This window comes from Amblyraja radiata, chromosome 5 (assembly GCF_010909765.2).
Source record: "Amblyraja radiata isolate CabotCenter1 chromosome 5, sAmbRad1.1.pri, whole genome shotgun sequence".
Taxonomy (NCBI): domain Eukaryota; kingdom Metazoa; phylum Chordata; class Chondrichthyes; order Rajiformes; family Rajidae; genus Amblyraja; species Amblyraja radiata.
In genome coordinates this window covers 39,340,645-39,364,720 of record NC_045960.1, presented here as the reverse complement: position 1 = coordinate 39,364,720, position 24,076 = coordinate 39,340,645, and the positions used below count along the sequence as shown (strand labels likewise).

At 42.4% G+C, this 24,076-nt stretch overlaps 1 long non-coding RNA gene across 1 annotated transcript; it reads left to right on the top strand.

The window, feature by feature from the left end:
• Nucleotides 1-550: 550 nt before the first annotated feature.
• LOC116973208 lies at nucleotides 551-23,791 on the top strand. The gene is made up of 3 exons (XR_004412020.1): nucleotides 551-561; nucleotides 16,246-16,255; nucleotides 23,680-23,791. It is a non-coding gene; the product is annotated as an uncharacterized LOC116973208 (long non-coding RNA).
• Nucleotides 23,792-24,076: the final 285 nt, after the last annotated feature.

The window sequence follows — 24,076 nt, the reverse complement described above, 5'->3', positions numbered from 1 at the left end:
CATTTATACTAATCCGACATTAATCTCACTTTATTCTCCCCAGATTCCCATGAACATCCTACAGATTCAACCATTCGCATGTACATAGGGACAATTTGGTGTATCACCTGCAAAAGTCTGGTATGTCTAGGGTCTGGAATGCAAGGAATAGCTAATGTTTAGTTTCTTTTATTATTGTCACATTTACCAAGGTACGGTGAAAAACCTTTGTTTGCACGCTATCAAATCAAAGACTGTACATGATTACTATCAAGGCATCCACAGTGCAAAGGGTAAAAAATTTAGTGCAAGATTAAGTCCAATTAAAGATAATTCAAGGTCTCCAATAAGGTGCCTGTTGAGGCAAGGACAGATGCTAGTTGATGAGAGGATGATTCAGTTGCCTGATGACAGCTGGAAAGAAACCGTTCCAGAATCTGGAGGTATGCATTTTCACAATTCTGTACCTCTTGCCTGAGGGGAGAAGAAGGAATGACTGGGGTGAAACTGGCCCTTGATTATGCTGATGGCCTTGCTGAGGCAGCATGAAGTGTAGATGGAGTCAATGGAAGAGAGGTTGGTGTATGTAATGGGCTGGCCTCCGTCCATAATTCTCTGCGATTTCTTGCACCCTAATGAGAAAAGCCAACAGTATTTTATCATTTTCAGAGGTTAAATGTGAAGATATTTCTTCTTGTGCAAGAATCTCAAATCAAAAACAAGAGATCACATATTCCACAACATCAACACAAGTCAATTTGTTCCCATTCCATGTGGAAACGGAGTCTGAATACATTCATGGCAGAGACGGCTTGATTCTTGATAAACAAAGCGTGAAAGTTCACCGTACATAGACTAGAATGTGAAGCCATGGTTATGATCCGATTAACTGGTGGAACAAGCTCAGAGAGTTGTGTGGCCTGCTCTTGGTCCATATGTCTGTAAATATTAGTAATGGCTGAAGTGTTATATAAGTGACAAAAATCCAAACAAAATAAATCAAAAAAAGGGATAATAAACAACTTATCCTGAAGTCTAAAACTAATCTTTACTTATGTAGGTTGCACTAATATGTAAAATCAACCTTTACTTTGTAACTAAAGGATCAATTCATATCATAGGAACACATGACAGAATGGACCATTTACACCTCAAACCACTTCCCGATTTAGCTAATCCGTGACCTTATTCAACACACCACCAGTGAAAATTCTTAAAGAATATCAAGCTCAGCTTGAAAATGAACAGTTAACCATGCAGCAATTGTAACTTGTGAAGGAAAGTTTGATTTGTCAAACATGCAGGATTCTTTTCTAACTTCATTGCTGGATTTTTAAACTCAACCACCAACTCAGACTTCCCAACCAGCAGAAACAGAAGAGATGGTGAAAAACTGAAAAGTTCAACGTAAAACCTTGAAAAACTGTAATCAATTCCAACATCAATCTAAGCAGTGCCTGTCTTTTAATTTCCAAATCTTTCCTAGTAATTTAGCCCCCTCGAGTCCATGTTACATTGTACATGATCAGCAAATCCTTTCGAGATGTGGTACCAAAACGGAACACCATTACAAGTGAAGTTTTAGTAGATAGTATAGCTGATGCATAATTTCCACATTATATTTTTGTCTTTTTATTGATAGGTCAGTAAACCAGCACCATTTTTGATTGTTTTTCTGAACCTATGACAGCTTAATGAGTTATGTAGATTGGATATCTTCCACTCGTTGATCATTGTGGTCTCCAGCTTCCCACCTGTCAATAAACCATGTCCTTAAGTTTGAAATAAATTATGTCATATTGGTTACAAGTGAAATAATCTTATCAGTTTTATCCTTTAGCTATAACCATTAACTTTTCTAATTCAATAGGACCACTTACAAATAAAGTGTTTGAAATATCCAATTGGTTAAACAGCAAGATATGCCCCCCTCGATCATGACTGACCATGGGTGATGCATCCTAGTCTGCAGGTGATGTGTGGTCGGATGCAAGCCAGGGCGATGTCATACGGAGGAGAGGCTGTTGCCCATGCAGTACGTCCCCCCTCTCCACGTCGCTGATCGATCCAAAGGAACAGCAGGGCCATTACAGTTTGGCAACAGCGCCGTTGCAGGAGCTGCCCAGAGCGAGGTTGTAGACAACAACGAACTGCCTTAGGGGCTCCAACTTCGAATTTTCTTGGGGTTTACTCCAGGAGCCTTTTCCATGACTGGATATGGCCACAAGGCAATGGAGGTTTTAAATCAGAGTTTTCCCTCTCCTAGATGGACTGCCTTCCCAGGCTGACTGAACGTATGTTTTGTTTTTTTACATACTTGATATTTAGGAGACTCTGAAATATATTTTTAAAAAGGTGTGAGAGTACAATTGCCAGCAAGCCACCAAAGCACTCTCACGGTTAAACTTCAGATACTGCTCCCTGAGGCATAGGCAATGGCAACTGTTCACCATTCTGCTTCAAAGGAAGATCGTTGGGAACCTCCTCACAGTAAAAGGTAAATGCAACTGCAGCACTGGTGCACGAGGCATGCTTAGGTCATAAGTAGAGCCAGGATTTTGCCATAAATGCCATGTGCCTTTTCATGCCTTTTTTGATGATTTCACCAGGATAATGCCTTTTTCACAATCGAGTGCCTAAATCAGTCTTTTTTTGCCATTTTGCTAAAGGTCGTGCTATTTTCTCTAGTTGTACTGTGATTACAATGACGTTTTCTATGTCAACACGTTAATATTAATAAGTTATTATTAACGTGTTATCATAGTATAACTTACAAGAAAATTCCACCACCGGGGCAAAACCAGGGGCGCCACCGTCAGTCGTTCATTCATTTGTGCCATTGCCACTGGTTCAGTCTTCTCCAAGATCTATTTAAGAAAGAACTGCAGATGCTGGAAAAATAGAAGGTAGACAAAAAATGCTGGAGAAACTCAGCGGGTGAGGCAGAATCTATGGAGAGAAGGAATAGGCGACTTTTTGGGCCGAGACCCTTCTTCAGACTGATGTGGGGGGGGGGGGGGGGAAGAAAGGAAGAGGTGGAGATAGTAGGACTAGTAGGAGAGTTGGGAAGGGGGAAGAGGGAGAAGACAAGGGCTATCTAAAATTAGAGCAATTGATACCACTGGGGTGTAGACTCCCCAAGCAAAAACCCAAGCTTGTCTCCTCACTGCTTTACTACTGGCTCCAGTCGCAAATCTGCGTTTGAGTGATCTGTGCAAGGCATTAATTGATGCTGGAATTCCACTGTGGAAATTGGAAAACAAATCTCTGAGTTTTTTTTAGAGAAATACACAGAGGAACATATACCAAGCGAGTCATCATTACGGAAAAATTATGTTGCCAGCAACTTCAACAATGTTGTGCAGAAAAGTAGAGATGAAGTTGCATGCAACGAAATATGGATCTCAATAGATGAGCCAACATGGGGACATATTTTGCCAATGTGGTCATCGGTACACTGGAGGCAAGTCAACCATCAAAGGAGTATTGACATCGGAAGTATTGGAGAAGTCAAACAGCTCAACTATAATGCTCAGTTGTTTACATCTTCATTGCTGTATTTTGGCCAGAAGGTATAAAACACGAGAATGTTCTTCTGTTTGTGTCTGATGCAGCTCCGTACATGAAAAAAGCTGCTCGTGCTCTTAAAGTTTTATTCCCCAAAATGTTGCATTTGACATGCTTAGCTCAAGGACTTCATAGAATTACCAAGCACATACGTACATAGCTTGTTTCCAAATGTCGATCGCCTAGTTTCCAATGTCAAGAAAATCTTCCTCAAAGCACAGTCACATGTGCAGTTGTTCAAGGAAATGGCACCCAAGATTCCGCTACCTCCTCACCCCATTATGACTAGGTGGGTACATGGCTCTCTGCTGTACTCTATTATGCTGTACATTTTGTAAAGATAAAATAAATCGTATACTATTTTGAAGAAGAAGAATCTGCTGCAGTCAGGATCGTCAGTGAAATCATGCAGAAAAAATCCCTCCACCGTGATCTTGCGTTTATTGCTTCCAATTTTGCAAACTTCCCACAAGCTATTACTTCCCTTGAGAAACGTGGCGAAACATTAGTGAATAACTTGCAGGTTTTCAACAAAGTAACTGACGATATTCGTAAAATTCCGGGCGATGTAGGTAAAGACATACAAGGAAAATGTGAGAGAGTGATTTTAGCTAACAAAGATTTGAAGAAATACAAAACATAGCTAAAGTTCTCAAAGGTAGTTGTAATGCACAAGATATCGACATGAATATAGAGTTTGTAGCTTGTTTCGGATATGCACCAGTGACCTCAGCTGAGGTAGACAGAAGTTTTTCACAGCTGAAGCATAATCTGTCTGACAGACGGCATAGTTTAACACCAGATAATTTGGAAAAAATGCTAGTAATTATGTAGGTATGTTGCAAAGCCTACCTGAAGCGTCGTTGAAGATCTGCTGCTGAGGGTGTGCGCGATTTTGGCGCCGTTTAGAGGGGGCGGGTTTAAAACGCGATTTTCTCTAAGCTGTTCCAATCGAAAATGTTCAGCCTAGTTAATTATTAACGAAAAATCGCTGGAAGACCCCGTCGCAAAAGCTATTATTAGGTTTAAAGGCCTTGAATAATAGTTATAGTAGTTTAAAAATCAATCTCTAAACCCGTGACCGCCAGCAACCGCAGGGTCCCATAAAGCAAATAGCAGAAGTTAGGTTGTATATTTTTACATTAAAAAGGGCTTCTAAAGATCCCTTTATACAAAGTTTAATATTGCGAGTAGCTCAATTTGGGCCCATTATATCGCGCAGTATTTTTCTCGGCATTTGGGGCACAAATCTACCGCAATGTGAACGTTCTAAACCAGCGCGTTCCACAGGGACCCACTGGAAAGCGGATTTAAATGGGCATTTATTTACAGCAATTAAACACTAAATTCCTTCCATTTGGCCTATAAATTAATGTAAATGAGATTTAAAAATCATGTTTTATTGTGAATTATTTGTGAATATTATTTGGACATTTAGGCTATTTAAAAATGTTAATCATTTATTAAGAAATGGATAGATGTTTAGATCTAGTAATTGAAGTCTGAAATTAGCTACAATTAGGTAACTAACTAATTATATGCTTTAATTTCAGGTCATCCAAGTAAGATTATTTTATATTTGTTTCAGAATGCTTCAATCTATGATAACTGAAAATTTCATTCAGTTCTCTTAATTTTTAAGAAAGTTATGGGCTTTTGACTGTTCACGATCACAGCTTTTTTGTTATGTCCATAGAAAATCAATAGGGAACAAGATGCTCATTTCCCAGTATGAAAATGGCCATAACTTTTTAAATACTTGAGATATGAAAGTGAATTAGGTGTCAAATTAAACTTATTTTTATGCTTTATCTGATGGGATAAATTACAGACTTGATTTTTAAAATCTCAAAATTTTGTAACATTGCTAAATTATGTGCAACCAGGCAACTTTGGTCATTTAATGTAGTATACCTTTATATTATCATTTTAAACCGTATTTTGGTGGTGGAAATACATGCCTTTTTATGTCAATAAATGCCCTTTTCATGCCTTTTTTGTAGTTTTATTATGCTTTTTTGCCTGCCAATTTCAGAGTTTTTTTAGTGCCTAAACATCCTGGCTCTAGTCATAAGTGACTCAAGAGGGCAGCAGGGTAGTGCAGCGGCGGTAAAGTTGCTGCCCTATAGCACCAGAGATCTGGATTCGATCCCGACCACGGGTACTCTCTGTACACAGTTTGTACGTTCTCCCTGCGACCTGTGTGGGTTTTCTCTGGGTGCTCCCGTTTCCTCCCACATGCCAAAGAGTCACAGGTTTGTATGCTAACTGGCTGGTTATAATAATAAACTGTTCCTAGTACGTGTAGGATAATATTAGCGTGCGTGGATCGCTGGTCGACAGGCCTGTTTCCACGCTGTATCATCACTAAACTAAAAATGAAAAGTGACTGAGCATGATTTTGCTCCAATATCATTTTGATCAGTAGAGCAACCTGGAAAGATCTCAATAGTTTCCAATTTATTAAAATGCTCTTGGTGACATTAATAGATTAAAAGTGTTCAAGATGGCAGATGTTGAATTGTGCTAATGCTACCTCTAATGGTTTCAACATTTCATTCTAACAATTACTCATCTCATCGCTCAACGGATCAATTGAAAAGATAATATCCCTTCAACACGAAGGTTGTCTTTCTAAACGCTCCAAATTGTTGAATAATTTCATCGCATAATGCTGAAAATTCTCAGCCAAACAGGCAGGAACACTCATAGTGGATTGTGTGTATGTGTATAAGTATGGTGGAGGTGGGGGAAATGAGGCAGAGCATTAAAGAGCAAGTACATGCTAAGTCAAGGGCATGCCATCAGAAATACTCTGCATTGAAATTAATTACCCATTTCTCCACAGATAACACCCGACTTGCTACCCATGGACCTCAAGCATTTTCTAATGCATTTCAGATTTCAAGTAGGTACAGGATATTGTTTTAGCAGCATTGTTTCCAGGCAATAAAAACCTTAAGGAAATATTATCTTGTTGCATTTATAGCTCAAGTTGCAGGACTTATGATTTATTCTTGCTTCACTGCCGACGGCACTAAGACATCAGCCCTGTTATGATTGTCAATCTCAGTGCACAATTAAAAGACTGTTTCCAAAAATGTGGATGTTTTTCCTGAGGCAGCCAGCCAGATAATTTCCCAAACTCCTGATATTTGTGGCCACTACTGGGATTCAAATGCTTAAATCATTGAAGAGTGATACATTCTGATATTCTCAATTCTCGCTGGCAAGGCAGTTTTAATGATGTATTCATGCTTGAACAATTTGCATCTGATACCTATAAAATGTCTCCAATAGATTTGTGGAACAACAGAAAATGGTGAAAACAGCAACATGCCAGGCAGCACCCATGGAAAAAGAAACATCACCTATCAGGGCGACAGTGGCGCAGCGGTAAAGTTGCTGCCTTGCAGAACCAGAGACCCGGGTTTGATCCTCACTACGGGTGCTGTCTGTACGAAGTTTGTTCTCCCTTTGACACCATGAGCTTTCTTGGGATACTCCAGTTTCGTCCCACACTCCAACGACCTACAATTTTGTTGGTTATTGAATTGAATTGAATTGAATCCTTTATTTGTCATTCAGACCTTTCGGTCTGAACGAAATGCTGTTGCCTGCAGCCATACATGTAATAATAACAAAACACAATAAACACAAATTAACATCCACCACAGTGAGTTCACCAAACACCTCCTCACTGTGATGGAGGCAAAAGTCTTAGAGTTACTGTCTCTTCCCTCCTCTTCTCCCTCTGCACCGAGGCGATACCCCACCGGGCGATGGCATCAGTCCCGCGGTTCAAGCTCCGCGGCCCGGGGGGTGGTCGAAGCTGCCCGCAGCTGTTGCAACGGGTGCTCCGGAAAACAGGCACCAGCCTGTGACCTGCGAGCTCCCGACATTGTCCTCCATTGGCCCGCGGCCGAGCCCCGGATCCAGGTCGCCGCCGCCAGAACGCCGCCTCAGCCGCCGTAGCACCGTCTCCGCTCCGCACCGGGCCGCCCACAAGGCAGCGTCTCAGCCCCGCACCGGGCTGCCCCCACGGAAGCACCTTCCAGCCGGGAGCCGGTCCGCCCTCACCGGAGCGCCTTCCAGCCGATAGCCAGGCCACCCACACGGCAGCATCTCAGCCCCGCACCGGGCTGCTCACACGGGAGCGCCTTCCAGCCGGTAGCCGTGCCGGCCGCACAGGAGTGTCTCAGCCCCGCACCGTTCGCCCTCACCGAAGCGCCGAGTCGTGCCGCTACCCGGACGTCGCCACAGCTCGAAGACGGCCAGCCTCGTGTTGGTGAGTCCTGGCTGGCTCTACCTCTGGACCCTCGAGGTCGGTCGCAGGTTGGAGGCCGCCAGCTCCGCCATTAGGCCTCAGCGCAGACGGGGGAAGAGAAGGGGGATACTGGAATGCTGGACTGGAATATTATGGAATGCTGGAGTAACTTAGCAGGACAGGCAGCATCGCTGGAGTGAAGGAATGGTGACGTTTCGGCTCTAGACCCTTCTTCAGTCTGAATGCTGCCTGTCCCACTAAGTTACTCCAGCATTTTGTATCTATCTTTGGCTCTTATATATGGTCTCAGTGGGGTATTTCAATACACGTTGTACTAAATCTGGGATTGTGTTTATGTACAGTAATAATTTACTCGACTGCATGCAAAATAAAAAAGAAGAATTTCACTATACCTTGGTACATATGATAATATTGAACCATTGAAATGAATTATTGACAAACGCTTATTCTCCCCTCAGAGTTCAGGCTCCACAATTCCCCTTTTGTTTATCCTTAAATTGATGCTGGAAGCAGCTGTGTAGCATTGAATACGGGCAAGAAGAGTTTATTGACACGCGAGGGAATATATTGGAGGAAAATTAGACTGATGAGGTTGTTCCCACAGACCCAACAGGACAAATGGCCCCTTGCGTAGTGTAACAAGTAGAGGAGCATATTTCAGCCAGTAGAGTGGTGCACTTCAGGTTTATGCATGAAAGTTTTTGGTCATCTGTCACAGCAAGGATCAAGGGAACAAGACATCAACCGATCTTCTGCCATGCCCATCTTTGCACTGATGGAAGAGAGAGAGAGAGAGAGAGAGGAAGCAGAGATGTAGCTCATACTGTGTACGTAGAGATATCCTGCATACAAAGTAAATGATCTTTACAGCAGGAGTATGATGCCTGTAATTAATGGAGAGCTGCTTTCAAAGAAGATTAAACCTCCGGAATTTCGTTTTTTTTGTCTTGGCGCATATCCTCCCCCTGTGGCTATGCATACGACAGCTTAAAGTGTCATTTTTAATCTAGTTCATTCCACAACACAAGGGCGATTTAGTGAATCTTAGCCAGTTTTATATCCACCAGCATTCAAATTCGATCTGGAGCACGGTTCCAAAAGTAATGCTGCAAACACTGCCACATAAAATAACATAAAACCAGTTTGTCAGTACATGCCTCCTCCTCCCAGAGTTACCCGCATCATTAAATGTGTCAGGCAGAAGCAAGATGGCACACAATTAATCCCTGGCCCACAACAACTAACCAATTTGAACATGGCCTGCAATGCACAATAAATTAAATTGAACATTAATGCATTATTACCCAGCATCAACAAATGACGATAGACACAAAAAGATGGGGCAAATCAGAGGGTCAGACAGCATCTCTGGAGAAAAGGAATAGGTGACATTTTGGGTCCAGACCCTTCTTCGGACACATTCCTTTTCTCTGGAGACGCTGCCTAACCCACCGAGTTACTCCAGCTTTTGTGTCTATTTTCGATTTGAACCAGCATCTGCAATTCCTTCCTACACATCAACAAATTACTCCTTTGTTTCCCATTGCCATCATATCTGTAGCATTTGAAAAGAATGACTCGGCAAAGATCACATGTGCTGCCAAGTGCAGAATATGGCCATTTGGTATTATTGGTGTACTCTACACAAAAGCAAATTAATGAGAATTTCAGAGATTTGTAATTATAACAGATGATATTGGAAATACTCAGCAGCTACAAGCCCAGTCCATCGAGAGGGGAAAAAGTGTGAACGTTGACTTTTTTTTTCAGGATGCAGGACGAGTCGCACCCTGGCCACTCCGCCTTCCCTCACCCATCATGCAAAAGGTATAGAGGTGTGAAAAAACACACCTCCAGATTCAGGGACAGTTTCTTCCCAGCTGTTAGCTGGCAACTGAACCATCTTACCATAACTAGAGCGCAGTCCTGAACTACTATGTACCTCCTCGGAAATCCTCAGACTATCTTTGTTTGGACTTTACTGGCTTTGTCTAGCACTAAACGTTATTCCCTTTACCATTAATCTGTGCACTGCAAATAGCTCAATTGTAACCGTATATCGTCTTTCCACTGGATGGTTAGAAAGCAACCAACATTTTTTACTGTACCTCTGTACATGTGACAATAAACTAAACTAAGTGATGATCCCCTTATGAAATTCTGCTCTACAAATTTATTTCACATAGCTTTGACTGGATTTATCAATTAGTTGTTAGAAATTTACTCAATGCTTTTACCACAAGGTCATAGACAATAGGTGCAGGAGTAGGCCATTCGGCCCCTCGAGCCAGCACTGCCATTCACCGTGATCATGGCTGATCTTCCACAATCCATAGAAGGAGTATAGAGAAGGTTCACCAGACTGATTCCTGGTATGTTAGGACTTTCATATGAAGAAAGACTGGATAGACTCGGTTTGTACTCGCTAGAATTTAGAAGATTGAGGGGGTGATCTTATAGAAACTTACAAAATTCTTAAGGGGTTGGACAGGCTAAATGCAGGAAGATTGTTCCCGATGTTGGGGAAGTCCAGAACAAGGAGTCACAGTTTAAGGATAAGGGGGAAATCTTTTAGGACCGAGATGAGAAAAACATTTTTCACACAGAGAGTGGTGAATCTCTGGAATTCTCTGCCACAGAGGTAGTTGAGGCCAGTTCATTGGCTATATTTAAGAGGGAGTTAGATGTGGCCCTTGTGGCTAAAGGGATCAGGGGGTATGGAGAGAAGGCAGGTACAGGATACTGAGTTGGATGATCAGCCATGATCATATTGAATGGCGGTGCAGGCTCAAAGGGCCGAATGGCCTACTCCTGCACCTATTTTCTATGTTTCTATGTTTCTAATCAGTACCCCGTTCCTGCCTTCTCCCCATATCCCATGATTTTGCTAACTTTAAGAGCTCTATCTAATCCTTTGCTAATCTTACATAATCTTTCACTACTGCCATAGCACTCGGGGCAGAATGCATGTTCCACCTACAACACTAATCACATGACATTATGCTGAAGAAGATTAATTTTTACATGGTGATAAATCGATAAATCAACACCTGATAAATGATTGTTAAATGTAATAAATCATGACAAAGTTAGGCTTTCTGTATAAAAATTGTGTACCAAAAATCAAATGGAAATTTCTCGATATTTTATCTAGTTCAACAGGAATGAATCAATGCTGTCATGTGGGGAGGGAGAAGGGAAGGAAAAGACGCATTCCCAACAAAACAGTTAGAAACTGACTGTCAAACCCATTTAAAAAAAATTAAGTTCAAAATATTTGATATTCTGAAACAATTTTAAACGATTAAAAAAATCACTAATTAAAAATTTAAAACATATCAAAATATATAACTGCATAAATACAATCACAGACATTTATCTAAACTTAATGAAATAAAAATAGTTACTTAAGAATTATATTTGTCCCCCCTGTTCCGTCTCTGTCCTTGCACAAAAACATTTGTAGTTCCAGGAGCAAATCTACCCTGGTGCAGCCTCAGTAGGCAAATAAATTGTTGCAAGCAATCTAATCTTGACGTGCAGTTGAGAAGAAAATTGCACTGCACCGTGGCGCAGAGGTAGAGTTGCTGCCTTACAGCATCAGAGACCCGGGTTTGATCCTGGCTACGGGTGCTGCCTGTACGGAGTTTGTAGGTTCTCCCTGTGACGGCGTGGGTTTTCGCCGGGTGCTCCGGTTTCCACCCACACTACAAAGATGTACAGGTTTGTAGGTTAATTGGCTTGGATAACATTTGTAAATTGTCCCTGGTGTGTAGGATAGTGCTAGTGTGTACGGGATGATCGGTAATCGGCACGGACTCAGTGGGCACTGTATCTCTCAAGGCTAAAGCAGACTAGCCAGCAAATTTACACCAGAATCCTGGATTTGAAGGCTCATTTGCAGGGAAACAGTGGCAGATCCATGTAGAATTGCCATCACTCCCAGTCAAAATCCTGAAACTAAAAATATTAAGCAGAAAAGGCCAAAGTTATCCATGGATTACATTTCCCTCAATGACATTTTTTAAACGTTACTTCCCATTCATGTGCAATTTTTATACTCAGAAGGCAAACTCAGTTTATATTTTTATACTCAGCAGTGCCAGTGGAAATTCACCCCCTAACAAACTAAAAATGTTATTTGTTCACCTCAGCGTGTCATTTTAATGACTCATTGCTCTTGAATCACTGAAGTGTAAATGTCACATCCATTTTATTATTATCAAATTGCACATTGGTTATGTCATACCAACAGCTGATGTGAGCAAGGAGATTGCCAAACATCATGCACGCAGTCAACTCTGTTCAGAAAATACATAGCAAGTGAAGCCAAAGTTAATAATCACTGCCAGGGAAGAGGGCTGGTCTCAGCTGCACTCTGCAGCTGACAACTGCATGATCATGGAAGCCAAGGGTCCCCATCCGTAAATATAAAGAGCTGTCTGGAGTGTACATCCGTATATAAAGAACGTGTATGCACACACTCTCACTTTCGACAATGCACTCAAGTTCTCCAAAGGATTTGCCCTATATTTCCTCAGTGACCTATTTTCTGCACCACTCTGCAATTGAGAGAGACAAGTATCAAAGATCAACACTGGCATTTCAAGCATCACTCCAACCCAAATTCAAACAACCACCTCCATTGCCAAATCATTTTTCCATTGCCAAATTCATCTGCCGAGTTTTTCTGAGTGAGTGTTTTCATTTTGAGCTCAGGCATGTGTTTAATAAAAACTAAATGTGTGAATAGTTAGCCATAGTTTGTTTTTATTCACCTATTTGGCTCGCACTGGTACTTCGCTTAGCACTTAGGATGCAGCCGTAGGAACAGGGTTGCTAATGGAACCAGTGCTAATCGGGTCATGATATTCCGAGAGGCAACATACTGACGGAGCTGCTGATATACTGTGAAGTTTAGAGACGTATACAGAGATATTCAGATATACGGCATGGAAACCGGCCCATTGGTTCCACATTGACCAACAATCACCCGCAACCCAGCATACACGCGAGTGGTGATTTATTGAAGGCAATTAACCGACAAACCTGCTCGACCTTGGAATGTGGAAAACCAGAGCACCCCCTGAAAACCTATGCAATCACAGAGAGAACATACAAACTCTGTAACGACAGCACCCATAGTCAGGATCGGATCCAGGTCCCTGGTGCTGTAAAGCAGCAATTCTACCGCTGCACCACTGTGACAGTTACTGCAAAATTCCTAAGATACACCCAAAAAGCTGGAGTAACTGGAGGACAGGCAGCATCTCTGGAGAGAAGGAATGGGTGACGTTTCGGGTCGAGACCCTTCCTCAGACTCGTTGCAGTGCTGGGAATTGGCCAAAACCCCATCTCCACTGGCAGTATTTGACATTGTATTATGACACCGATACTGGCACTGGCATAAGGAATCATCCCACAGCTGTGTGTGGAGAGACTTCCTTTGAGGGTTGAATGAAAATGAACACATGTGCTGCTTTACTTAATTATTTAGCACAAAGACCAGCTGATCAGTCACACCACTGCCAGTGGCCTGTCTGAACCAGTGCGGCATCTTTACATTGTTCTTGAAAATGGTGGCCCAAACTTCAACACCAATAAAAAAGTGAGCAAAGATATTGATCAGCTGAGCTTGGATGGGATATTGATCTTCATTTACAGAATTTTGATTTGCATGCTTGCAGGTGAAAACTAACTGCAGAAATTCAGTGCTTCATCTTGGTCAAAGTGAACAAGGACTGCACTTGTGCTCAAGCAGATGCTCAAAAAATGGTTCTAGTTACCTTCCTGCTACTGACAAAGAGTGCCTGGCCATTTTCCAATGTGGAGGCATTCTGGAAATAGGATGCAGGTCACCATTTAAACTGTCAGACTTGATTCACATCAACCTAGATACAATCCAGTTCAGTCCCCCTACGTAACACCCCAACCCCTCTTGGTTCTTGGTTCTTGGTTACTTGGTCCTCCAAAATATTCCAACTGGAATTTAAACTGGAGGTGGTGAAGGGAGGGATTAAGCCAGAAAGGGTTATTGGGAAGAAAGTGCTACTTTAAATTTAGTTTAAAGTCAAATTCTAGAATTCTAGAATTCACTCCCCTACCACAATCAGTCTGAAGAAGCCCCCCCCCCCCCCCCCCCCCCCCCGAGCCAAAATGTCACCTATCGATGTTGTCCAAAGATGCTGACTGACCTGCTGAGTCACACCAGCACTTTGTCACTTTATTGGTAAACCAGCTTCTACAGTTCCTTGTGTCTGCATTCCTGTGGCTGTTTTTGATGTGATGCATGGTTTCTCTATCATAGCAGAATTAGTAGGTCTTTTAGCTCATCAAGTCTACTCCACCATTCAATCATAACTGATCTACCTCTCCCTGCTAACCCCATTCTCCTGCCTTTCCCCCCCCATAACCCGACACCCATATTAATCAAGGTCAAAACTAAGCTTCAAGCAATATTTGCATATTTGCTTCTGCAGTGTAGGACTAAGTTTGCATTAGCAATAATACATTTGGTAATTAAGTTGCAACTTATGTATGATTAACCCTAGTGGATGCCTTAGTGTCCATAGGAGACAGTGGTCAAAGTATACTAAAGCTCGCAATGCCTGCAAGTGTATTTAATTCCTCTGCAACTTCATGCAAAGGTAGCCAATGATGCTTCCCTATTGAAAGACACTATGGAGAGATTCACTCAAGAGCAGCCTTAAATTGAGAATTCAAAATGAAGAGATATGCTTCAGCAGCTGTGTTTCAATTGTTAAAAAATCTCTCTGTTTGCTTGGAATTAAACTATATGCCGTACAATTTATTCATCTCTATTGAGCTTTTCTACACAAATATTCTGCACAATTTAATCATTTCACATGAAGCTTCAAATTCAAAAAGTGCTTTGCTCAGCATAAAAATATTAAGTGAACCTTCCGAACATCTGAATATCAAAAGATACCTAAAAAAAGGATAATAGGGAAGTGATTCACACGGCATTGTCTGCCAAGTCAGAGAGCACAGAAACAAGCCCTTCGGCCCTACTTGTCCACACTGGCCAACATGTCGCAGCTACACTAGTCCCACCTGCCCACGCATATCCCTCAAAACCTGTCCTATCCATGTACCTGTCAAACCATTTCTTAAACGTTGGGATAGTCCCAGCCTCAACTACCTTCTCTGGCAGCTTGCTCCATACACCCACCACCCTTTGTATGAAAAACGTACCCTTCTGATTCTTATTAAATCTTTTCCCCTTCACCTTGAACCTATGTCTTCTGGTCCTTGAATCCCCTACTCTGGGGAAGAGACTCTGTGCATCTACCTGATCTATACCTTTCATGATTTTATGCTGACCAAGATGCCCCAACTTCACTAGTCCCAGCTGCCCATGTTTGGCTCGCTAAACAGTCCCAGAGATGCAAGGTGTCAATGCAGCTTGCAAGTTAAGATTTCTCATGCTGCCACAGGATGTCAGGCAATGCCCAAGCAGATTCACCAAACCCAAGATACAATTCATTGGTTCTTGGTCCTCCAAAATATTCCAAATGGAATTTAAACCGAATTAAAATCATTGGAAGCCTGTCCTTAAAAGACAAGTGATCATTGTCGATTTCTGGGCATACACAAAAGTCTAGCATTTCTTTATATTTAGGAACATAGAAAAATAGGTGCAGGAGTAGGCCATTCAGCCCTTCGAGCCAGCACCGCCATTCAATGTGATCATATCCCTTTATCCCTGGATTCCTCTAGTCCTAAGAGCTAAATCTAACTCTCTCTTGAAAATGTACATGGGGTGTGCCACTTTCCAAATAATTTAAAAATATATACCTTTACTGTAATACTAGACTAATGACCGAAGATCAGTCCTTTGGATATTTTCAAAAAAGTTAGAAAAAAGCATTACATTGGAAGTGATTTAATTTTCTGCGTGTAGTTTTTAAATGATGAATTAAAAGTGAAACAATCTAGATTTGTAAATTGCTTGCAAAATACAGTAGAATGAATCAATCATTTGAAAATGACGCAGAGCAGTTACTAGAAGAACTGCAACCTGACAAAGATAATCACCCTTATGGCACCCTTAAACACATTATGATCTTTTTGCAGATACACACTTAAGGGCGACATGGTGGCGCAGCGGTAGAGTTGCTGCCTTACAATGCCAGAGATCTGGGTTAGATCCCGACTACGGGTGCTGACTGTGGGTTTTCTCCGGGTGCTCTGGTTTCCTCCCACATCCCAAAAACATATAGTGAGGTTAATTGGCTTTGATAAAATTGTAAATTGCCCCTCGTGTGTAGGATAGTTCTAGCGTATGGGGATCACTGGTCAGCGCAGACTCGGTAAGCCGATGGGCGCGTTTCCGCACTGTAACTCTAAATAAACCAAAGTTGCTTTAACTAAAGTACAAAATGGAACAGTACGATAGCAGTTACCAATATTGTTCCTTGGAATATACCAATGAAGATCAATTTGTAACATGCCACCATTGTTAAATCACAAACAGAAAATTACAGAATAAAAATTACTATTGTAAGCAACAATAGTCAAAAACTCAATTTTGATAAAGATTATATATAGCCAAATTTAGTTGAAATAATGACAAAATACAATTCTTTCTTCTGTTAAATTGCAAAAACTAACAGACATTAATGGTTAGATTTCTGGAGAAATCCCTGTCACAGTGCAAGGAGGACTGATTGGTGAATGTACACAAGGAACTGCAGGTGCTGATTTACAGAATAATGCCCAAAGTGATGGAGTAAGTTGGCAGGTCAGGCAGGAATGGATAGGCAATGTTGCGGGTTTGGACCATTCTTCAGACTGAGTGTAGTCAGAATAGTCCGAAGAAGGGTCTTAACCTGATTGGTTCCCTATCCATGCCCTCCAGAGATGCTGCCTGCCCTACTGAGCCACTTCAACACTGTCTTTTTTTGTAAACCAGCACCTGCAGTTCTTTGTTTCTACATACAGCATCTGCTGTTGTCCTGCAATGGAATAGACAATTTGCAGCAGAGGCAGCACTATTTTATTTTTGAATGGTGGAATGTTATGTAAAGGTTTGTATTTTCCAATGTAAAATTAATCAAACTTTGTCTAGTTTACATAAACTGATTCTTTTGATTGAATCTCTTGCACAGAAACCAAGTAGAAATGCTTTTGTAACCAGTGGCAACAGTGAACACTTTTAAAATACTAACTGTTCTCATTGTGTCACAGTTGCCATAACATTAACTCGGATTCCACAAATTGTATTGTGCTGGCACCAACAACTAGAACTTGGTCCAACTCTCTTATCAGACATGAATCAGCAGCATAACATTGCAGGCAGCAAATTGAAAATACTTGTGCATCTGTCATTATACATTCAGGTTGTCTACCCACATGTAGAATTATAACTAGACCTCAAGACCAACTGATTATGATAAAAAATAACTTAGTTATTATTGAGCTGCAGATTCGTCTCCATTGACAAAATAATTAGTCTATGAAAACTAGGCGGAAGCCTAGCATATACACCCATTCTTGCACGTAAAATATTTTAAGCATTCACTTCACATGAAAGAACCTTCAAGACCACAGCAGCACTATTAAGGTCCTGTCCCACTTTCACGACCTAATTCCCGACCTCTTTTACTCGTGGACATTTTTCATCAGGCTAGAAAAACGCCCCGACCTACTTGATGCCAAGAGTACCTACGACTAGCACCACGACCTACCTATGACCTCCTAACGACCATGGTGTGAGTACAAGTCAAGGGCAAACTCGATAGACGTCGTGAATTAGGTCGTGAAAGTGGGACAGGCCCTTATATGGGGAGCAGGAACAAATGTGCAAGGTACAAGTGTAATTTCCAAAGCATAGGAGCAAATTTTGAGATACTTGCATTCTTATTCTGAAATTATCTTCTAGACCTGGTTGTGGGTGGCAAGTGTTGTATCGCTTCCAGAATTCTCACTTTCTGTCCACATTTAATTAAACTAAAGTGGTTTCCAATGCCAGATGATGCAGGTCCCCGTTTCATCTTGAAATGGTCCTGTTACTTTATCTATGGCTGCACTTACCACCAAGTATTGTCTCCCATCACTCATATAAATAAACATTAGCTTGTGCATAACGGGAAAAGAACAAAAATCTTCCTTGAGCATTGCCGAGATGTGCAATTTACTTCCTCACGGAGCAAGAATCAAAATATTGACAATATGAGCACTTGACAGCATTGGGCCTCTACTTGCTGGAGTTTCGAAGGTTGAGGGAGGATCTAGTTGAAGCTTACAAAATAATGAAAGTCATAGATAGAGTGGATGCGAAAAGGATGTTTCCACTGGTGGGAGCGTCTAGGACCAGAATGCATTGCCTCAGAATTAAAGCACACTCTTTTAGAAAGGAGGAACTTCTATAGTCAGAGGGTAGTTAATCTGTGGAACTCATTGCCACATTGGGCTATGGAGGCCATCAGTGGGTATTTCTAAGGCAGAGATAGACAAATGCTTCACTAGAACGGGTGTCAATGGTTATGGGGAGAAGGCATGAAAATGGTATTAGGAGGCAGAGATCAGCCATGATTGAATGGTGGAGTAGACTCAATGGGCCGTATGGCTTAATTCTACTCCTATAAACTTGTGAACATCGCCAATTCAGAAACAAGTGCAATGCAATAAAAAAAAGCCATAATGACATGTTTAGTGCCAAATATCCATAGAGCTATATCCATCCATCCAATATCCATATCTGCTCATCATAAAGCAGATATGGTCATTTTCCTGTAACAGATGCAAACAATGCAGCTTATGGTGAGGAACACCAATTACACAAAACCAAGCAGAAAAGAACCCTTAAGATTGAAAGACAGATCACTTTTAATGGAGTATGTTTGAAAACTACATACAAGATTTATGAACTGATTCATAATGACCGCTGACCAAAGCAAGCATTGGAATATTACAAGTGATAATGTTATTGACATAATCCAAGTTGGTCAAAAAAACAGATGAATATTGCTGTTGTTATATTTATTTGCTACACTTCAATGACTTCATTATACATCACCAAGGAAACAAGTGCAATTTGGTAATGTCTAGACCATTCATAATATAACAAAAGCATTTCCATTGCTAAATATCCATAGTCTTGCATAAAAAGTATATATATATATTATCCCCTCATGTTTAATGCAAAATTATCATTTTTTTCTGATTCAGATTCACATTAATTGTCACGCACCAATTAAGGTAGTGTGATATTTGAGTCACCATGCAGCCATACAATTAAAAGAACACAACACAATTAAAAGAATGATAGAATGTAACATAAATATCCACCACAGTGATCACTGTGATGGAAGGCAATAAAGTTCAGTCAGTCTTCCTCCTTTTGTTCACCCGTGTTTGGGGCTTGACCCTCCGCAGTCACCGCTAAGGACGGCCCGATGTGCAAGCCGTCTTGTCGGGATGATCGAAGCTCCGACGTCGGGACGGATGGAACACGGGAGTGCCCGAATCGGCCACTTTCTTACCGGAGACCAAGGCTTCTTTATGTTATAGGCCACAGGCACGCCAGCGGTCGGAGCTCTTCTCTTGTGATCCTCGGCAAGGGGTCCCTGGCTCCGGGATGGTAACGTCCACTCCACGCCTGCTGCTAGAAGCTCTGCAGACCGCGGTTTCATGATGTTAAAGTCAGCAGGCCGGCAGTCGGAGCCTTTCTTCTGGCTCCGTGATGTATTTAAAAAAGAGATTTATAGCAGAGATCAGTTCCAAAGGAGACTTCTGGTACAGTAGATTTGTTTTTGCTCAATGTGCATACATAGATGACTGAAACATCTAAAGTGTAAATAATATAAAGAAGCTGGTTGAGCTAATTTCCATCATCGTCACAATTTATTCACTGATTACTATCCAGTAATTACTTAAGGGAGTTAGGTGATCCTCAAGGAGCATACCAACATGCTAATGCAGCATTTAGAAGACATATGGACAGGTACATGAATAGGAAATGTTTAGAAGAATATGGGACAAATGCAGGAAGGTGTAACTAGGTTAAATAGGGCATCTTGGTAGCATGGGCAAGCTGGGCAGAAGGACCCATTTCTGTGCTGTATGACTAACAGCAGTGCCCAACAGCATGCAGTTCTTGCTTTACACCAGGTCAATGAATATTTTTAAGGCAGAGATAGATTCTTAATTAGTACGGGCATCAGGGGTTATGGGGAGAAGGCAAGAAAATGGGCTTAGGAAGGAGAGATAGATCAGCCATGATTGAATAATAGAGTAGATTTGATGGGCCAAATGGCCTCTTTCTGCTCCCATCACTAATGACCTTTTCACAGTTTACTTTAGTGACACAGAATGGAAATGGGAATCAGATGGGCGGTGAATCTGTGGACTTCATTGCCACAGACAGCTGCGGAGGCCAAGTCATGGGGTACTTTCAAGGCGCAGATTGACAGATTCTTGATTAGTACGGGTGTGGAGAAGGCAGGAGAATGGGGTTAGGAGGGAGATAGATCAGCCATTATGGAATCGTGGAGTAGGCTTGATGGGCCAAATGGCCCAATTCTGCTCCTGTCACTTATGAACATATGAACTACACAGGGTACATGCTGGCTTGGGCCTTGTTCAATACCGGATATTTCCAGTAGCATTCCTTAGCCAGACATTCATCCATTGGTTAATATGCCCAAGAGGTGCATTCAATTTCTTGACAAAGACAAGAAATTTATTTCCCTTTGCTTCAAAGCATTTGATTTTATCTATCTATCTATCTATCTATAACTAAAACTCTGATCTTGTTATCTTCCGGTTTGGCGGTCATTCTATTCGTGCAAAAACGGTTTGTGATAGCGCTTCGATTTTTCGCCAGTTCACTCACTGTTCTCCTATGCTGCGAGTGTACTAAGTTTCGTTCCGATTGGTTGAATGTCGTCAAAGTTAGCGAGGTTTAAAAATCTTAAAAACCGCGTGTACGCAGATCGATCTCTTCTCCTGCCTTCCAACGCCGCACGGATTAGTCTCTTTCCCTGGTAACTCCCCGGGATGGTCAGCCCCTTCCTGCGCTAATGCGTCTTTACTGGAGCTAAGGAAAGCGGAGGGACCAGAAGCAGACCTGCTCAGCAGCCCAGCAATGTCGCCAAACGGAATGCGGAGAGTCTGATCCCGACGGAGAAGAGCATCCAGTGCCCGCTGCGAGTCCCAAACACACCGCCATCGCAATGCTCCGCAGCTCCATCCCTTACCCCTCTGGTCCTCCTCCCTGGCTCCTGCCCTCTACCCCATGATACCCCCCTCTTCCCCCACCTTTTCTCTGAACTCTCCCCCCTCCCCTCCCTCCCGCCCACACACCGGTGCGGCTGTAGCTGCTGGTGCTTCCAGGCCAAACCGAGGTCAGGCTCTGAGGGCGCCGACAGCTGATGCTCCTCCGGGGCACGCAAGAGAGTAGAGGAGATTCTGGGAGGGAGGGGAGGAGAGGGCGTAGAGGGAGAGGAATTATGGAGGGAGGGAGCAACTGAGGGTAGGGGAAAGGAGAGGGAGGGAGAGGTGAGGGATGGATTTGGGGAGAGGAGGAGGAGAAGGAAAAGAGGACAGAGGTGAGGAGGGAGAATGGAGTAGGAGAGGGGGAATAGAGGGAGAGGAGGGGGGAAGTGGGGGAGGTAGGGAGGTGAGGAGGGATAGAGGGGGGGGGGGATAGGGGTTGAGGAGCGGGGGAGATGGGGAATAGAGGGATAGAAAGGGGTAGGGAGGGGAGAGGAGTTATGGAGGGAGGAAGGGAGTGACTGAGGGTAGGGGAAAGGAGGGGAAGAGAGGTGAGGCAGGGATTGGGGAGGTGAGGAGCAGAGGGGAAAGAAGAGGGAGGGTGTAGGAGGGGGAGAGTGCTAGGGATGATGAGGGGAAATGAGCTGTGCCTGTGCAGTTGGGGCTATGGGTGAGTGATGGAATTTTGAGTGGGGACCAAGCCTCCTGTGTGACAGGGACCCAAAATATCACTATATTTTCAGTTTCAGGCTAGACAAAGCTGTGATTCTCACAAACGTCTGCAGCACAAAAAGCTGCAAGAGAACAAATATTAATGCTTCTATTTTTATTAAATAAAATATATTCAGAAATATTAGAAATAAAAATGACTATATGTACATGCTTAAAGCAGTCAGGTAATGAATAATTTCCAGGAAGTAAATAGATGCAAAGAAAAGTGGAGAGTTAGAAAACGTGATATATTTTCACACACTCATACCTTCTGCTCTCCTATGCAGGGTACGATATAAACAAAGTGGTATGCTGTGTCGAAAATAGAAAATTATTGCAAGATATTTGGGTGGAATGGCACAGATTTTAAAAGAGTTGTTTATACCTAACACTACCACAGAACTAGATACGGAAAGTACTGGAGTAACTCAGTGGGTCAGGCAGTGTTGTTGGAGGATATGGGTAAGCAAAGTTTCAGGTCAGGACTCTTCTTCTGACTGATTTTGGAAGAAGAAAGAAAGCTGGAAGAGAGGTGGGGCATGACAAAACCAGGCAAGTGATAGGTGGCAGCTATATTCACCTACCATTTGCTTGGCTTTGTCCCCCCCCCCCCCCCCCCCCACACCTCTGTTCCAGCTTTCTCTACACCCACCCACCCAAACTGCCCCCACCAATCAGTCTGAATTCTGACCAGAAAATGCCATCTATTCCTGTCTTGCAGAGATGCTGCCTGACCTGCTCAGTTACTCCAGCACTTTGTGTCTTTTATTTTGGAAAATAGCATCTGCAGATCGTCGTGTCTGCTATCACAGAAATAAAGAGCTGTGAATGGAAGAAATTGCCATGAACCTAGTACTGGGCAATCTCAATACATATCAGGGAATGGATTTTGAGGTGAATGGAAATCTGGATTAAACAGAATATTGGGTTCCAATTGTAAATCTGGACATTTTCAATCATAAATTGCAAAGGCTTGGCATTATAAGCAATTTGATTTATGAGGGTGTGGCCAATATACAAGGTCTTAGCTACATGGAGAGAATGGGCAATTTAAGACTTTAGCCACATGTTCACGTTACAGTAGAATTAGGTCATTCAGCCCATTGAGTCTACCCCGCCATTCAATCATGGTTGATCTCTGCCTCCTAATCCCATTTTCCTGCCTTCTCCCCATAACACCCGTCCTAAACAAGAATTTGTCTATCGCTGCCTTAAAAATTCCACTGACTTGGCCTCCACAGCCCTCTGCGGCAACAAGTTCCAAAGATTAACTACCCTCTGACTATAAAAGTTCCTCCTCACCTCCTTTCTAAAAGAATGGCCTTTAATTCTGAGGCTATGACCTCTGGTCCTAGACTCTCCCACCAGTGGAAACATCCTTCCCACATCCACTCTACCTATGCCTTTCATTATTCTGTAAGTTTCAATGAGATCCCCCCCTCAACCTTCTAAACTCCAGCGAGTAGAGGCCCAGTGCTGTCAAACACTCATCGTATGCTAACCCACTCATTCTTGGAATCATTCTTGTAAACCTCTCCAGAGTCAGCACATCCTTCCTCGGACCCAAATTTGCTCACAGAACTCCGAATGGAGCCTTACCAGCACCTTAGAGCCTCAGCATTACATGCGTAGGAATGAACTGCAGATGCTGGTCTAAATCGAAAGGTCTCGACCCAAAACATCACCCATTCCTTCTCTCCTGAGATGCTGCCTGTCTCTCTCAGCATTACTTCTCTGTGTTTGTATTCCAGTCCTCTTGATATAGATGCTAGCATTGAATTTTCCTTCCTTACTACTGATTCGACTTGCAAATTAACTTTTTGGGAGTCCTGCACTAGCATTCCCAAGTCCCTTTGCACCTCTGATATCAGGATTCTCTCTCTCTCTCCATTTAGCAAATATTCCTCAGAGCGCAGGAGGCTAGGCGGTGATCTTATAGAGGTGTATAAAATTATGAGTGGAATTGATAGGGTGAAAGCAGAGGCTTTTGTTTAAACCCATGATAGGGGAATCAAGACCAGAGAATATAGGATAAGTGAGAGGAAAAAGATTTTAAAATAACCCGAGGGGCAACTTTTTCCACAGATTGGAACAAGCTGCCAGAAGAGGTAGTTGAGGCAGGTGCAACAACAACATTTCAAAGACACTTGGACAGGTACATGTATAGGAAATGTTTATAGGGATTCAGGACAAATTGGTCAACATGGACAAGTTGGGCTGAAGGGCCTGCTTTTATGCCACACAACACCATATACAATGCACAACGCATGCATTCTTTATTATAACAAAAAA